At 32.9% G+C, this 18,491-nt stretch overlaps 1 pseudogene; it reads right to left on the bottom strand.

The window, feature by feature from the left end:
* Window positions 1-8,913: 8,913 nt before the first annotated feature.
* Window positions 8,914-16,213, bottom strand: LOC116113236 (annotated as a pseudogene).
* Between the last annotated feature and the right edge of the window lie 2,278 nt (window positions 16,214-18,491).

Raw genomic sequence — 18,491 nt, 5'->3', positions numbered from 1 at the left:
ACTTGAACAACCTCTTCAATTGCTATCCGTTGCACTTGATAGCTAGTTTGGCCAATAAAGTAATCTTTATTTTGATAGACTTGTCTATTGCGCAATAAGTGTTAGCCATGCACATTAAATGCAAGTCATGCTGAAACGACATTTTCTTTCAAAGCATTAAATACAGATGACGGCGCATTTAATGTGGTGGAGATAACAGCACTAATGCTTGGTTACTCCAATGAAGGGAAACATCGATTGGCATTCATGAAGCGTGGAGGTTACTTTTTCTTGTGGATTAATGAAACGTGGTCGCAATCAATGGCGAGAAACATGTCCCGTCCAAGCGTTGCTTGCCTAGGGAAACCAATCATCATTTTTCCCTCTATAAAACTCGGGGCTCGCTTCAAGTTTTGTCACATAACTCATATTTTCAGAGAAAAAACAAAACTCTCATGAAATCAGTCCGCTCTTCTTGTAGTTGATGCACACTCTCCGTTAAGACAAGAAGTTCATTCCCAGCAACCAAGAGGTAAGAAGGTTTCCTTCTTCATTTTCTTTTATTATTTTATTAATTACTTGACTTTTGAGGTAACAATGGGTATGAACTATCTAGCAATCTTTTACGGTACGTATTCCCAGATAGTGGTGAGAGAAAGGCTTTTTTCTTCATAAAGAGTGAGAACTTAGGGCACGAATCCTTGGGGATTCATTTCCAAAGGTTTTTAGGATTTTTCTAGGGGTTAAGCAAGGCACATTAGGATTTCTTTTGCTCTTCCACGTCATCGTATGGAACACTGTACGGAGACTAAGTTATCTCTGCATGTCGCCCCTTTTTCAAACTTTAGGGGCAATGGATGCCTCAGCGACCAGAACAGCCAAGGGGACGAGCTCGTAGGCGTCGGGTGCCCTAGCAGGTCCCATGCTAGAGAATGTATTATTAGTTCATTTATAATACATTAAAACCAATAATTGATAAATGATCTGATACCATAAACTAATAATTGTTCTAATATTTTAAAATGAAAAATTGATATATGGCTAGCACATATCAAGTGGTTAAACAGTCAAACATACACCCATCTAAGTCAAGAATTTTTGTTATGAATGTGCTTTCTAGTTCCTATAACATTGTAATCTATGTTATGACCCTTATTGCTTGCAAAATTTGGAAACAATGGTACCCATTGAAACTAAATTCTAAAAATAGTTACAAGAATCAGATAACTAATATAAAACAATATAATATACAATAAGCATTTCAAATGTTTTCTTTTAAAATACAACTCATTACTATACATAACATTGCATTACGGTAATAAGTCACAAGAACCAATCAATTATGGAAACATCTTCTTGCAAGTGTAATACAAGAGTGACCATAAAACACCTTTAAGCATTTTCTCATCCGATACCTTTAAAAGGTGAGCAATTTTGCAGAATCCTTCATGATATATATACAAACATTCTTCATTTATTGTTGGTTTCATCCCATTCTTACAAGGTTTTGGCCTTGTAAGAGCCCATTGCCCATATGGCCAAAGAATGCATGTAACTTAGCGCTCTAAAACAATCAACAGTGGTCCAAGCTTCAGGAATTTAAAAAGAGTAACTACGCAGAAAACAACAATGAGTAAGTGAATTATCATGAACAAAGAGTTTTGAAGCAGATAATTTTCAGTGTAAATTATGCAGAATATATTGTAATAGGCAAAAAATTGTCCTTAAGGCAGTAACCTGACGATGCAAGACGTAAAGGAAGGGTGCAAACAGGTATTTAGTCCTTATCTTCCACACTTTAGGATAGAGTATTTCAGTCCTTGTCTTCTAAATTTTTGTTATGCTTCATATTATGAGTCTAAATCCAAGTCACTTGAGTCTTTCGAGTCTGGAGACTTGGGCTCTATTGCTTCTGGGTTTTCTTTAGTGTCCACCATAGTCGTGTATGTGTCTTCTTCTTCTCGGGTTTTTGGCACTAGGGTTTGATCTTCTGGTTCCATTCTTATGCTTCGTTTGCTCTATGTTTCTCTCAAGTGTACTGAAAGGTTACGTTTATTGCAACGATGCCCAGAGATTTGGTGTGAAATTTCCCTAATTTTTTAAAATCACACTTCACCCCCATATATATTCTAATTCTAATAGGGAAGATTTCCTACAAGAAATTATATTCCTTTGATATAAGGAAAAAAATAGAGAAAACAAATAAAATAAAATAAGAAAATAAACTAAAATAAAATCTTAAATTTATCACGAAAATCATCTTACATAGTATCCATTTTGAAAATAAGACAAACTATTTTGGTATTATTGTATTTCTCAGATGTAAAAGGGCTAACCGTTTATTCAAAATGTCTTTCTTATCCTTTACACGATCATTAATTGGAACAAAACTCCATTAGGGGTAGAATTGTTAGTTTCCAGACCTTAGAGGTGATAGGGTAATAAACCACAAATTGTCTAATTATTTAAAAAATTAAATATATATTTATTAATTAGGACTTATTTTTCTTGACAGATATATAATAACAAAAATAGAAACAAGACAAAAGGTAAACAGATTTTTCTTTTATGTTATAATTATTCATTTTATTATACTATTTCATTTTTTTTTTTTTTGGAAGAAAACTCTTTATTACCAAATCCTTTTTCTGAAAACAAATAGAGCATATCATAAATTTAGATGGAAATATGCATATAATAAGTCTATGGGTGATAACCCTCATGCAGTATACATCATTACATGCAACATGACATGCAAAATGAAGCTGTCGCATGGACCCAACCTCGAGTGAAAATCACTACTCAGCACGATTCCTATGTTGACCTAAAAATACTCAATGAATAGATGATTTTGTAAAACATTTTTTCTTTACTTTTATGAAAATATTGTCTCTTTAATTATGGTACAATTATCTGAATTATTTCTTATAAATTGATATTAATAAACTAGAGATATATTATATATTTTCTCTGATTATGTATTTTTAATGTCTAGTATCTAGTACTGAAACTCTTATTATTAACTGTTTACTTTGTTAGTTCATTTCTGATACATTAAAACTAATAACTGATAAATGAATTGATACCATGAACTAATAATTGTTCTAACATTGTATAACGGAAAATTGATCTGATACTATAAAACTAGTAACTGATACTGAACTAATCATAAATTTTAACTGATAGCACATATCATGTGATTAAACAGTCAAACATACACCCATCTTAATAAAGAACTTTTATTATGAATGTGCTTCCTAGTTCCTATAACGTTGTAATCTCTGTTATGACCTTATTTCTTGCAAAATTTAGAAACAATGGTACCCATCAATACTAAATTCTAAAAATAGTTAAAAGAATCGAATGACTAATAGTTGAACAATATAATTTACATAAGCATTTCAAGTGTTTTCTTTTAAAATACAACTAATTAATTGTACATAAAATTGCATGACAGTAATAAGTCATAAGAACCAATCAATTATGGAAACATCTTCTTGCAAGTGTACTACAAGAGTGACTGTAAAAAATCTTTAAGTGTTTTCTCATCTGATACCTTTAGAAGGTGAGGAACTTTGTAGAATCCTGTATGATATCTACACAGACATTCTTCATTTCTTGTTGGATTCAGCTCACTCCTACAAGGTTTTGGCCTTGTAAGAGTCCATTGCCCATATGGCCAATGAATGCATGAAATTTAGCACTCTAAAATAATCAATGGTGGTCCAAGCTTTAGGAGTTTAGAAAGAATAACTACGTAGAAAACAGAAATGAGTTAGTCAATTATTAGGAACAAATAGTTTTGGATCAGATATTTGCAGAATGTAAAGTTTCCAATTGTAGTCGGCAGAAATTTATCCTAAAGGTAGTAACCTGACGATGCAGGACGTAAAGGAAGGATGCAAATGGGTATTTAGTCCTTATCTTCTACATTTTAGGATCGAGTATTTGAGTCCTTGGTATCCCTTTCTTGATTTCTCCTCTTAACCTATTAATTTCTCTTTATCACCCTATATTATCTATCTATGATATTCTTCTCCCCCTCCATCACATAAGGAGCAAAAATATTATGTACTAGACATTTTAACTAACGGAGTTTTGTCCAACATTTCACAACATTAAGAATCTACTAGAAAATGGTTAAACGGTACATCCACCAAAATAAATAAATGAACTAACAAAGCAGATGATGAAATGAAATCTATACAGATTTGAGATAGATTTAGATCTAAAAAACACAAACTCATACCTTAGTTAACAACCTATTGACTAAGCTATAAGATAACAGCTTTAAATAAACTTAGGGGTTCTTACACGAGTGCATTTTCAGACCATGCTTTTTCATAGATTTCAATGGCAATTTGAAATCCCATATTGACCAAATCTCCACGATCATCGTTACAGCAACTGCACATGTAACACCGATCATATTTTTCTTGACTGCAATGTTGTCATTTTAACTGTTCCAATAGGTAGATCCCATTGACCGGCCCCTGTTGTGCATCCATATTCTTTAAGATATTCTAGTGAGAAACCTTCTCTAATGCTCTTTTTGCTTTGTCTTCATCAACTATCGCTGAAAGAACATATGCTCGTGCATAGCTACATTAGAGACACACCTGGTAAATTCTAGTCTTATCAGATCTGAACTAAAAAAGAATATATATTGAGAAACAGAAACATGTGAAACACTATAAATAAATCAAGGTTTATCAGGCCCAGATAATTGAGAATATCAATGAATGAAGTTAATCAGTTGCAACATACCATTGTCTAGCAAACTGATTAGATTGAATAGATGAACTTCAGTGGCTACCATCATTGTCGTAGTTGAAGTAATCCACAATTCCTCATATACAACTTTTGCTTACTGAAATTTACACCAAAAATAATCCTTAAACCCTTAAGATCTACTACATGTGCAAATCCAAACGCAACCTGCAATGCTGCCACCTCCAATATATGTGCATACAACAGGTCCCAAGCAGTTTCGAATCTCCCTGTTTTACATAATCCATCAATGAGGGAACTCAAACCTTCAATGCTAACTGCACACTTATTAATTACTAGAGTATTAAACATTTCCAATGCTTCCAAAACACATCTATTCTTGTAAAGTCCATCAATGAATATGTCCAAGAATTAGGAAAAGCATCATTAAGTTGCATCTCACCAACTAAATTTTGTGCATCTTTCACCTTTGCTATAAGAAAAAAGCCAATTAACAAGGTGGTATATGTAATCACATTAGGCCTAATTCCTTTTGAAATCATCTCTCGATAAAGACTAAGAGCTTCATTGACTTCTTTATTCCTGCAATACCAATTGATTAAAGTAGCAAACAACATTAGGCCTATACCCCTTTCTAGTTATAGAATCAATCAACTCCCTTGCATCACCAATTCTATTTGCCAAGCAATAACCGTTGTTAAAATGGTGAAAGTATAAATGTTAGGAACCACACCTCTCTGAATCATATGTTCCAACAATAGTTGTCTAGCCTTCTCAACCAATCCAGCCTTGCAAAGACCATCAATTATAATACTATAAGTAACAACATTTGGCCTACAAATAACACCAGATTCTTTATTCCCATTAACCATCTCTTCAAGCAACTTAATGGCAACACTTTTTTTTCTCTATTTTACACAACCCACCGATCAAAGTGTTGCAAGTGATCACATTAGCCCTACAACCAACAGCAACCATTTGCTTAAACAATTCCACTGATTCCATAATCTTTCTCTCTGCACATAGACCTTTAATCAAACAATTAAAAGTCACGGCATTTGGTCTAAAACCCTTCTTCAAAATTCCCCCAAAAACCGCAAAACTATCCAAAAGCCTTTCAATATTACACAAGCAATTCATCAAAATATGCAAAGATATTAAATCTAAAGACAACCCAGTTGAATTTAACAGCTTATATAGCAAAATCACTTCATAATAATGCTTCTTCTTAGCTAGTGCACTAAACAAAGTAGTGAATGATGAAATTGGAGAAATGGGTTTTGAATTAATCATGTAATAAAAAAGTACAATGCTTCATTAAGAGTAAAGCTAACTGATCGACAATTTTCTTCGAGGAATTTAGCAAGTGTGGATCATTCAAGGGGTTTTTTTTGAAAGAATATGAAACTTCATTTTTGGAGCTTGAAGATGTGAGGTTGTGTAAGTGAGCCAACAAAAATAAAACATTAACTTTCGAAGATGGGTTTTGAGAGATTCAAGACAAACGAAATGGGGATCTGAATCTCAAAGCCATGTATGAGGAGTGTTTTTGTGGGTCATTTTTTCCGAAGTAAGGTCATTGCAAAAGGCAAATGCATTGGAGAGAAATGTTTTGACAAATTTCACAAACAACCTTTAAGGTTTTCATAATTGCAAACTTATGTCAAGTATCGATCTTTCCTATTCAAACCACCTTTATGATTTCGAAAATTGTTCACTTTAAGGTTAAACATGTAAATCCACGTTCAGGTGTTTTTCAGTTTGAGGTGGTTTTCTACTAAATCCAAAATTATCCAATTGATCAAGCAAACCAATTTATATAAGTATTCAATTTTACCTTTTTTTTAATAAAATTATAAGGTTTAAATAAATCATGCTATTGAACTTTGTTTTTAATTTACAATGATATATAAATTTTTTTTTTCTATTTGTTCTTCAAACTTTTAAATATACCAAAATCAATATTTCACATAATCGAATGTGGTATATTAAAAATTCAAGGGATATTGTTTTTTACTTTTTAGAAGAGAGAAATTTTGTATAGCTATAAGATTTTTCTATTCTAATTTTTCAACACATCATATTCTGCGAGAGAATTTATGAAATATGAGACAGAATCTTAAACTTTTCTCTCAATGTTTTGACATGCTAATTCTTTTAACTAATTTCTCTTATTCAATGGTAGTGGATGGATCATCATGTATTTATTTAACATTCGTTTGTTTTTTATTGATTAAATTTTATATCTTCTCCTCTTTGTTTTTATATTAATCCTATGAACCACATTTTATGAGATACTTTTAATCATGTTTAATCACGATGCTCATAGAAGCCAAGTTAATTTCCAGGGAATCCATGAATTTTAATGTTAAAAATTTATAAACAGTATTTGCTTATTGATTAATTTTTTTACGTCAATCGAGAACACAACTACTTTTATAACTTTAATAATGCTTAATCAAAATGATTACTATTAATTTAATCACCTTTATAAAAATATTATTTAAGTTCAAAACATTTAAGATTACTTATATTAAAAGCAAGAAAGACCACAAGAAATTAAAATTATAACGGAATTTCGACAACAATTTTGTTGATAAACAACTTGACCTAAAAGCTTAAGCTGAAAAAGGTATTAAGCTCTATAAGAGGCATCTTCACGTGTTACATAAACCAAGCCCAAATTCAGACAGAAAGACCAACCCAAATACAACAGGATGTAATATGTGGGAGATTCAAATCATGACCTCTACTTTAATATCTGTTATGTGTGATTTTTGTCGTAAACTCGAAAGTCTCGATAGCTCGAAAATCAGTAGAACAACGTGATCTCAAGGTCATGGAATCTTGAAGTCCGACTCAGCATAATCTCATTGCTACCATCCAATACAACTATTCAACAGACTAAGGGATAAGCCTTATCTCAAACATCTCGGGAGGGATAAGAACAAATCAATACTTGCACGATCCTAGCGCACAATCACTAAAATCACGAAAGCGCTCACCAAGTTTGATGGCAATCCAGATTTCTCTCTACTTCCTTTGGTGTAACCTTGTATAAATACCCCTTCCAAATATGAGAAAGGGGTTAGCAAATTCCAAATATGAGACTCATGGGCGTGAAGTTAGAAGACAAGCTGATTCCAGGAGGCGACATGAGAAAGAGCCCATGGGGGAACAAGTTAATAATGGTCGCTGGGGAGAATCTCGCACTTAATGACTTAGTACATAAAAGAAATGAAAATGAAACATAATTCATAGATCACTTAAACCTCTCAAGTACTCGCTTAAAATTAAGAAGGAATATCATACAAATACCATGGAATAATAACATTTAATCCTATTCATGAGGATTATGTAAATATTCCATTCTGAAAATAGAAAGTGAAACAATTAGATCTTTTTTGAAGATTGGTACTAATTCATGATCTAACATGTACAAAGCGAAAACCTCATTCTCAATTCTACGAGAAATTTTATGAAAGCATCCAATAGAATCATGAGGAGTCTAAGTGAAACAAACATAATTATATGAGATATGGATACTCATTCAAAACAGACAATAAAAATGAATATATGTGCGGAAATTTTAATCGGGCAAGCATACAGATGATATTCTTCATATTCTTCCTCAGACATTTTCTAGATCAAAGACATTTTTTCACATTTTCCACAAGCATGAGATGCAAGGCCATTGTCGTTTCTGTAGACAAACTCAATAGTGCTCTAGTGGTCCATCTTTCTACATTAGGATTTTCATCAATGACAAATAGTAAAATGGATTCTCTGCTAGAATAGAATCAATAGGTACAGAAAAGCAAAGAACCTAACAGTTGCACTATGATTATTCAATGTTATTTTAGACCAAGAATAGACCACCAACCCATAATAGTTTTCATCATCTTGTTGGATCCTATACCATTGGTCATTTGTCACATAAAAAGGAACTTGATCACCATCTAATTGACTAAAATTTCTCTAAATCTTGGGGTAAGGTATTGAGGCTATCCTCATCACAAATTGGATGAAATAAGTGTTCCATAGGAAACATATTAGAACTTTACCCTTTTTGAATAAAATGGGTATGAACTTGACATATCTGGAAGAAAATTTACAAAAAGGGTACTGATATATATTTTTCATCCTCAAACAGGTATCATTTGTCATAATGGTGTTTACAGAAACATATTGAGGCAAAACCTTATGTTTTTTTTTATAAGAAAGAGAAGTTTGTCAATTACTGTGCTATTCTAGTTAACATGTAACATGTAACCTCAGGAACAAACCCCACTTCTTAAGGATCTTTTCTCTAAACTCATTATTTGACTTCGGCTTCTCATCTTCCACTTCCCCGGCTTTTGAATTTGTTAAGGGGACACCAAGTGGTTTGACATTCCTTGGCATTGCAAATGTGTTCCTCCCTTTCAGCTGAATGTTATCACTACGTTTATTAGCAGCTGAGTGTGGCGCTTTAGACTCCCCAAAAGCCTGATTACTACTTTGTGTTGCCATTTAACCCAAAGGAGTAAGAAAATAAAATGTAGAAGTGGGAAACACAAACATGCAAACGTCTATAGACTGCATTGAAAAAAACAAACACACACAAGTAATAACAAAGATAAAACATAATTCCACTTAGCCTACCATGTTCTCCAGAGGCCCCATGAGTAGCAAAATCCTTTCTCTTTTGGTTTGGATTTGATCTTGCAATGCTTATCTTCTTCCCAAGAAACATTTGTTTGTTCTTTCCTACAGCTGCAGCAAGGTGTGCATCATCAGCAAAATCCACATATGCCAGGCCCTTCAAAAATCTATCAGAGGATATTATAAATTAGTATGCAACGGTCCCAGACAAATGCTCTACAGTTAAAGGCAAGCTGGAATATGCATAAATTTGTATCGGACTATGGTTGAGTCTCCTAAGCATATCACTTGCTATCAAAATGAAAAAAAATACACTCTTAGACAGTTAGACTCTTTATACTTAGAAAATTCAACAATTTTACCATAATTATGGAATTCAACCCTTCTTTAGGTTTATTTGAGACTGCATAAAGGACATTCATCTTAAAACCAAAAGTATAAGAACTAAATGATTTATTGACTACATGAAAGGAAGAAATCAAATTGAAGTTTCAGTGAGCACCCTTGAGAAATTTTATCAAAGAGAATATACTACATTTAGCAGTTTCAATCTCCCTAAAGCATCAGCCATGCTGGTCTCCTAGTCTCATTAAAATTAGTTTCTTAGGGCTAATTTATATGGTACAATCCACATTATGCATACATAAGTTGAAGTTTAAAGGTCAGACAATGTTAAATAGGGATTTGACTTTAACACTGATGTGGACATGGAAGGTCCAGTGGATAGCTTCCCCTTTTTCATTTGAAGCATAAAGCACAAAGAACAAATAATGAATAAGAGAAAGAGAGTCACACCTTTGACTTTCCGATGAACTTGTCCTGCAGAATTCGAACAGATTCAACCCCACCAACATCGCTAAAGAATTTTTTTAGATCTTCAGAAGTTGCTTGAAAAAAATTTAAAACCATTAGAATTACTCTCTATATTTACCTATCCAGCATTAAAAAAGAATAAAAAGCAATCTCTCTCTGAAGTGCAAGAGAATCTCTACTTGCTCTGAAGTTAAGATTTGATAAAAATGCAGTACACTTGTCAGTGTATCCTTTGGCTCTTCTAGTGGTGGAGTCTTTGATGTGCTGGTCATTTGGATGCTCTTCAAACTTGGGTTTTGCTTCTACTTCGTTTTCTTCAGCTGAGTTCTATGCTCGTCCCTTTTCTTTCCCATGCACTTTGTTTGGGTTCGCTTAGCTGGAAACTGTTTGTTAGTCATGTTCGAATCTGTTTTTCTCTTTCCATTAACACTTTGCTTATGTGACTTCTCTTTCTGATCTATTAGTTCAGGAACAGATTTTGCTTCCTTCTATAACCTAAATAATTGCAGCTCTTCCAAGCAAGGTGTAACCTGAGAAAGGGAACAAAGACAAGCATCTTTACGCATTGAGTTAAAATAGCAAGGATTGCATACATTCAATAAATACTAAGCAGATGTATCATAATTCAGTGACATCTTAACGATGTTATGTAACAACTTGACTTAAAAGCTTAAATTGAGAGTTAAGCATCCAACAACCATACTTAAAATTTAACACAATCTTGTGCACTTAACACCCACAATCACAACCATAAATATAACATAAATACAAACACAAATTTATAATCTAAATAATAGCCTATTTGATATAAATTTTAAATAGTGTTTTATTTTCGGAGAAGAGGAATATAAGGAATTTTATGAAAATACGTTTTTATTAAAATAAGTTGAAATGTTTTCATAGCAATGTTTTTGCATATAATCCTAAAAATCAGTGTAAAATTAGAAAACAAGAAAAATATAATTTCTCAGTCTTTATATAGCTTTTATCTTCAAAAACAATTTTTGAATACCAAATATATTTTCAAATATTTAAAATATTGAGATAAAACTTTTAAAATTTTTAATTGTAACTTAGTTTTTTAAAATTATTTTTGAATCACAAACCAAACTGGCCCAAATCTCATAAAGAGATTTAAAATACAAAATATATTTTCAAATATTTAAAATTTAGAGATAAAACTTTGAAATTTTTAATTGTAACTTAGTTTTTTAAAATTATTTTTGAATCACAAACCAAACTGGCCCAAATCTCATAAAGAATTTTAAAATAAAAAATATATTGTCAAATATTTAAAATATAGAGATAAAAATTAAAATTTTTAATTGTAACTTGGTTTTTCAAATTTTTATTAAATCACAAACCAAACTGGCCCAAATCTCATAGAGAGATTTAAACACAAGACTGTGTGGACCACCTTGCTACAATACTCTATTAAGTTATCACTTAAACTAAAAATTTAAACAGATAAGCAACGATCCACCAGTAGTATTTAAGCTTTGATGAGAGAAGCAAAGAGTTCATAATATGTACAAAGGCACATAAACACAACTCATTTACAAGCACATCATTTGAGGTCATCAAAGACAAATGCTAACGTGGCACATTTTAGTAAAACACATATGGTTACTAGATAAGGCGAACATCGCAACCAGCTAAAATATCATTAGTTAAACACTTCAATTATTTTTTAATAAATCTATGCATACTAATTCTCAATAGCAATGCAAATGCATCATACACATTAGACTGAAAAAAGAAATACGTGATTAATTGGCACTTAAAACAAATAAATTAAAACTGCAGTAGGAATATGTACCTTCTGTGCAACATGGTCAAAATCTTCAAGTGTCCTGTATTCGCTCTCAAAACGTAACCGGTTGTGGCATATGTCTTGACTAACTCTGTTTTTTAGGAAAAGAATATATCAACAAATCAAAAAGGCAGTACATAACAATTGAAGAAAGTCACCTAGAGTTGTGGACCCAAAACAATATTTTCAATATCATAAAATCAAGAAGCAAGAATTGTTAGTAACTTTAGATGATGTAGTGAGATCATCAATGAGATCATATAATGTGAATGGCAGCGGGAGCAGGAGCAGAGAGTTGGGAAACAATCCGATTAAATATAGTAAGGTCAATCAAGATAAGATGAAAATAACAAGGTTAACTTTATCAAACTAAACCCTAAATTGATCATAGAAAAGAGAGAACTTAGATGACTTTATGATAGGTCATATAAATTATTTACATCAATAAGTTTTATTTAACCTATAGCATATTTTGACATGAAACTCGGAAAGTAAAGCTTGAATTTCTTCGAACATATTGGAAAAAATAACCCAAATGGAAAAAGATATCAGCCTATTGTGTTTCAAAAACTACTCTGCTACCTATGGTTTAAATGTGATTGCTTCATATATGCCACAATTTCATCAGAGTATCAATAACTCTAAAGTTCGAAGTTAAAAAAAAAATAAACATCATGATTTTCAACTAGCATGGTCCCCAAAGATACTGTCATATATCATTTACGTATGATTTGGAAAAATTATTCAAAATGACATATTAAACCATTATGATTTTGGTGCCCAAGTAATAGATTGACATATTGTAAGGCTACTCTTTAAAAATATTCTCAGCTGGAGAGCATGACTTTATGTTAAGAGTTCAAAAGATCTCCATAAATTGCCCTCCTTGATAAACAACATTTTAACAACCTTGACTTAAGCCATTTGTCTGGTTTCAACTTCCATCAGCAACAAAAAGAGAATAAAGATAAAAATGTTTGCATTGTAGATGACAAATATCAATTGATTAAATAAAGATGCATCGTATACTACTAAAAGCAACAATTTTCCCAAAAAATAGAAAAAATGAGGAGGAAAAAACCAATCTAAAAACTTTCAAATTCAAATCCTGTCCATAAATCAATCTAGAATAATTGAAAGCAAGAAATGTAAAAGAATTATGCCTCTGAACCTATCCCACTAAATCTTTTACTGTAGCATCTCCTATAGATGGACCTAGCTTCATTTAAATGTCCCAATTCAATTTCCATAGCTATATAACCTTGCCAGCCTTGCAACATTGACCCATTGCATAGACAAAAAGCAAGTTGTACGGAAAAAATACAAAGATGAATCATAAATCAATCATACTGAACTATACAGGATAAGAAAGAGAAAAAGATGAATGGGCCAAACCAAGCTGCAGCTTGATCTTTTCCCAAATTTAGCTCTAAATGAGCCCAATTAATAAGCATACAAATACAGCAAACCATCTGTATTCTTCATCTGTTGAGATAAGTAATCAGATGCCTACTAAAAGGAAGAAACTTCACAGTTAAGTATTCAAATATATATAATACATCCAATCATACAAGGCCTGCAATTTTAATGGTACACTAAAGAGACATCGGGCTAATTGTTTATAAACACAAATATTGAAAATAGCCATTATACAACAACAATGTACTAGTTGAATATGAAATGCAAATTTTATAAATTCATAGATCCATAAAGATATCTTCCATGCGTGCAACTCCAATGCTGAATGAGAAATTTTTTAGCAAAGGACACCATTTTATGACAAAACAATTAACAAAGGTAACAATCTAGCTATTAGTAAAAGCCATCTTAGACTATCGAGAGTTATGCACTATAACTTCTACATAAAGTGGTCATAATGGTACTATAACAGCACACTAAATGAAGTAAATTAAAAGACTTTTATTCAGAATCTAAGGGTAGAAGCACTTGATACACATTCGTAAGAGATCTATGCCTGGACCCTGAAAGAGTAGACTAGCTACAAGGTCCACATTTTCTTCAACTAAAATTCACCATGAATAGAGCATCTACAAATGTCTTTGAGAAGCTTCAAGTTCTTGACATCAAGTAAAAACAATTTTAACAAGGAAAAATGAAAAGCATACATATGCGAACCTGAAACATTTCCCTTATTAATGAAACATTCAGTGCATCCTCTTCTGCTCCAGGCAGAAGGATTCTGTCTCAAACCATCCTTTCGAGTGAGGAATAAGTTTAGGTACTGAAACAAAGAGAATCCAATTAACAAAGATCTTTAATGCATAAAACGTAGATGAAACAATAACAAGTTACAAAAAGTAGTAAGTCAAGCCTACAAATTAGAGAAAAGATATCTTTACCTCCTCAATGGTCGAAAAAGTGCTTAGAAGGGACTTATGAAAGACCTAAATACGATATAAAAATCTTTTTAAACAAGAGTAAACCTTTATATTTGTAAAAGGAGCAGAATGAATTTCCAACACTAAAGTTTGTGAAACTTCATTGCTCTTAAGCTACTTATAACAATCTCTCATAATTCTCAACAGATGAAGGGTAACAACTAAAACTTACAGTAGATATCTCCTTCTCAGGTGCACGACAATGTTCCAAAGCAAGCAAAGATTGAACCCAAAGATCACCAACCTAAGGACAATTTTTCCCAACCCTGGAATGAACATCCTGCACAATATTTCCTACCTGAAGGAAAAAGAGATGATTAATTGCTAAAATTACAAATACTTGGAACATAAAGGATTGAAAAGAGAAATTATGAGTGAAACCAGGCCAGAGATCACTTGATACAGGAAACTCAGTAATAACACGTTCATAGAGAAGTTGAACTCAGGCTGGATCTCTAGAAGACTGTTCAAACTTCAAGTAGATCTACAAAAATTTCAAATTAAAATAATAGTATTAACACTTTAACAAAGGGGAAAAAAAAAATAAAAGGCAACCTATTGCCATATTGCAGGTTCTTATACAACCCCTCACCCTCAGGAAAAGAAGAAGAAGAAGAGAAGATCTAAAGTTTACATAAACTGATTACTTATATTAGAAGCAAGAAAGACCATAAGAAATTGAAATTATAATGAAATTTCAACAGCAACTTTGTTGATAAACAACTTAACCTAAAAGCTTAAGCTTGAAAAGGTGAAGGCACAACAATGATATTCATCTTTGTAACAGGCAACTTCACATGTTACATAAACCGAGCCCAAATTCAAACAGAAAGACCAATCCAAATATAGCAGGATGTAATAGATGGGAGACTCAAATCATGACCTCTACACTTTAATATCATATCAAGTTACCATTTAACCTAAATTCTTAAGGTTTCACGTAAGAACCCAACATTATCATTTAGCTATCTAAAACAATATCTCATAATAAATGCCATATACTGTGAATTGTTGAAATTTTTCGGAGTTAGATATATCTTGCCTTGCAATCTGTTCTTCAAAATCAGTTCGAGCATTATACATCTCCAATGCCTTTTGGTATGCTGAGGCAATATCAGAAGGAATCCCATCTAAATCACCTGATTCAATATCTAGAGCAATCCCCAGTTCCACCTCCCAAGACTTGTAGGCAAGAAGGATTGACCTTAAGTTGGCAAGGGGAACAGACAACTAACGGTGAAATATACTTCGGATGCGCTAAACCTGTTTTTCTTTTTCCTGCAAAAGAGTAGTAATTTTCCAAATGTAAATTTTGAAAACAGATACTTTTTCTTGGTATATAGCACTTCGTAGGGAAATGAAAGAACAAAATTTATGAACTATACATAGATGACCAAAAGAAGAAAAAAAAAGTTTCTAAAATAAACAAGGCATGCAACTTGAGCCATGGTTCTAGGAAATATAAAGGAAGACCCACAAAATCATTATTAACCATAATACCAAACCAGTAGGATGGAATAAGACTTTAAATAATCAAGTAAATTGATTAATAGAATGCATCCCCTTCGGGCACATTTTCTAAAAAGTTTCTAATATATATATTATAAATTCTCACCTTAATGTTGATATCATTATGGTATGGAGAATGGCTTGCTCAAATTCCCTATATGCTTCTCATATTTTACTGCCATCAGCAACATGCAAACCAGCAACATATAGCACGCTCGAAGAGATTTCTTGCCTTCGCAATACCATCAAGTGAAAATTCACATACAGATGGATCGTATTCTTGCATAAATCTCAAGCAGTCACACCAAAGTGAGACAGGCTGCATCAGAACAAGTTCTAGTAATTCAATTTTACAAAATTACTTAGATAAAGGAACTCCAAAGAACGAAATTAATGTTTTTATCCCCTGATTCCACATATATGCAAAATCTTACTAAAAGTAGCAAGAACTTAATTTTCCACAAAAAGTAGGGAAAAAGATGACAACATGCAATTAAAACTTCCAAAATGTATAGCCACTTAAAAAAATAGATTTATGTTAGAAACCAAGAACTTCAATCACTCAATACAGATAAACACTTCAATGAACAAAGGATTTCTGAATAATACTGATATCTTCAATATTGATTTGACTTTGAAAATGGAAATACAAACTTCTCATGGAAAAGTGTAAAGAGATGACGAAAAAGAAATATATGATAGCCTAGCAAATTGAGGAGCTAGAGACCTCCCAATGTTCCCACTAAAACATATTCTGTGCTATTCCCTTTCATCTACACAAGTTTATAGTAACTAATCANAAAACCTGATGACAAAACGAGCAGAAAGCCGCATAGGGCCCATACACCGTTTTACTCAATTTTTTCTGCCACCAGTAATGGGTCTCGATTTTGGCAGAATCAAGCACTAGTTTTGGATCGTTTTGTTTTTGGTATAATCAATACTATGTTTATACAGCCAACAGAGTTGATATCACCGAAAACCTGATGACAAAATGAGCAGAAAGCCGCACAGGGCCTATACGCTGTTTTACTCAGTTTTTTCAGCCACCAGTAATGGGTCTCGATTTTGGCCGAATTGAGCACTAGTTTTTGAGCGGTTTCTTTTTGGTATAATCAATACTATGTTTAGAGAGCAAACAGAGTCGATCTTGCCAAAAACCTGATGACAAAACGAGCAGAAAGCCGCATAGGGCCTATACACCGTTTTACTCAATGATTGATAATACATAATAGAAAACTCTAAAAAACTAGTGCCCGATTCACCCACAAGATCCATTATTGGTGGCTAAAAAACTGAGTAAAATGTGGTACTGGGCCTATGTGGCTTTTAGCTCGTTTTGTCATCATGTTTTCAACGAGATCGACCCTGTTGTATACCTATACTCAATATTGATTGTACAAAAAATAAAATGCTCAAAAACTAGCGCTCGATTCACCCACAATTGAGATCCATTATCGGTGGCTGAAAAATTGAGTAAAACGGGATATCAAAATTATGAAGCTTTCTGCTCGTTTTGTCATCAGGTTTTCAACGAGATCAGCCCTGTCATATGCCTAAACTCAGTATTGATTATAAAGAATTGAAAACGGTCAAAAATTAGTGCTCGATTCACCCGCAATCGAGATCCATTATCGGTGGTTGAAAAACTGGTTAAAACGGGGTATCAGAACTATGAAGCTTTATGCTCGTTTTGTCATCAGGTTTTTGACGAGATCGGCTCTGTTGTATGCCTAAACTCAGTATTTATTATACAGGATAGAAAATGGTCAAAAACTAATGCTCGATTCACCCACAATTGAGACCCATTATCGGTGGCTGAAAAGCTGAGTAAAATGGGGTATCGAGCTTAAGCAACTTTCTGCTCGTTTTGTCATTAGGTTTTCGACGAGATTGACACTGTTGTCTGCCTAAACTCAGTATTGATTATACAGAAATAAAAACACTCAAAAACTAGTGCTCGATTCACCCACAATCGAGATCCATTATCGGTGGTTAAAAAACTGAGTAAAACAGGGTGCCGAAACTATGCAGCTTTCTACTCGTTTTTTCGTCAGGTTTTCGACAAGATCGGCCCTGTCGTATGCCTAAACTCAGTATTGATTATACAGAATATTAAATAATAATTAACTTTATAATGACTTTATCTTTTCTGCAATTGTAGATTCACCAAAATGAGCATAATGAACCTGCGACCAATAATCGAGAAAGAAAACTGGTTGGATGGATCCAATTTCTCAGACTAGTATTGTAATCTTCGGATTATATTAAAGTCTGAAAAGAAATTGTATATCCTTGAAAAGCTATACATGGCATGGCTTGATCTTGATGCCACTTAGGAAGTAAAGGATACTTATCAAAAGTTTGATGGCGTTCAATGCTTGATGTTAGCATCGATGACATCAGTGTTACAAAAGAAACATGAGAATATGGACGTTGCTGCCATTATTCTACACCTTAAGGAGCTTTTTGAAGGAAATGCTCGACATGAGAGGTACAAGGTGTCGAAAGCATTATTTGGGAGTCATCTGACTAAGGGAGCCCAAGTTGGTCCTCATGTGCTCAAGATGATCGAGCACATAGAGAGGTTTGAGACTTTGGAA

The sequence above is a fragment of the Pistacia vera genome, unplaced genomic scaffold (assembly GCF_008641045.1).
Source record: "Pistacia vera cultivar Batoury unplaced genomic scaffold, PisVer_v2 Contig676, whole genome shotgun sequence".
NCBI classification, from domain to species: domain Eukaryota; kingdom Viridiplantae; phylum Streptophyta; class Magnoliopsida; order Sapindales; family Anacardiaceae; genus Pistacia; species Pistacia vera.
The sequence above is the reverse complement of the archived record's forward strand: the minus strand, read 5'-3'. Positions and strand labels throughout refer to the sequence as shown.